This window comes from Primulina huaijiensis, chromosome 9 (genome assembly GCF_012295235.1).
Source record: "Primulina huaijiensis isolate GDHJ02 chromosome 9, ASM1229523v2, whole genome shotgun sequence".
In the NCBI taxonomy this organism is placed as follows: Eukaryota; Viridiplantae; Streptophyta; class Magnoliopsida; order Lamiales; family Gesneriaceae; genus Primulina; species Primulina huaijiensis.
The window spans coordinates 20540310-20541448 of record NC_133314.1 but is presented as its reverse complement, the minus strand read 5'-3'; positions in this window follow the sequence as shown (position 1 = coordinate 20541448).

Genomic DNA, 1139 nt, shown 5'->3' with positions numbered 1-1139 from the left:
TATATATATAGCTATAGCTAAGATATGTTGTCAAACTCTTGCTAAGATTTTATGAGAGTCGGAAGATGTTTACGAGAACATCTTGTACGTAGGACATCACATCGGTTGTCTCTTCACACAATTTTTTGGGTTTCAAGAAATAAGCTGCATTGAATTCAATATACCTCAAAATTATGGCTGCTAATGGGGAGCACTCGACCCGGCTCATCCATTTCACCAGGATCGCATCATTAGCGCCGTCTGTGGGAATTTGAGCTCAAGATGTAGATATGGCTTCCATTCAAAAATAAGCCCAACTCTGCTTGGCAAACATACAAGTCCGACCAGCTCGACACTCAGATCTTATATGTAGATTTCATATAGGCTCAAAGCTCAGCAGCTATCTCGGATTGGCATGAAGAGCATTTGCTATGTACTCAGTAGCATACAGCTATATTAGTCACCTAATTTAGCTCAACCAGAGAAGTTTCACCCTATCGGAAATGAATTCAGATTCAGTATTTCCAGGTTAGTGATTTGGTTTATAATAAAACTAATACAACAGGAAAAGCAAAATCTTGAAAGTCCGGGAGACATGAGGCCCCGACACCATATATTGAAAGTCCGGGAGATATGAGGCCCCGGCACATTATTTAAAGTCCGGGAGGTATCAAGCCCTGGCATATTGTCTAAAATCCAGGGCACTACACCCTGGCTCGGGGAACCACACCTCGATCAAAAAAAAGCCCAGGGTTCTCAAACCTGGCTCCGGGCTTCGCACCTCGACCATTTCCAAGTCCCGGGACATGTTCCCCGGCCCAAGGCTCCGCACCTCGGTTATTTATAAGCCCAGGGTTCTCAAACCTGGCTCGGGGCCCCGCACCTCGCCCATTCCCAAGTCCCGGGACATGTTCCCTGACCCAAGGCTCCGCACCTTGGTTATTTGTAAGCCCGGGGTTCTCAAACCTGGCTCGGGGCTCCGCACCTCGATCATTCCCAAGTCCCGGGACATGTTCCCTGGCCCAAGGCTCCGCACCTTGGTTATTTATAAGCCCAGGGTTCTCAAACCTGGCTCGGGGCTCCGCACCTCGACCATTCCCAAGTCCCGGGACATGTTCCCCGGCCCAAGGCTCCGCACCTTGGTTATTTATAAGCCCAGG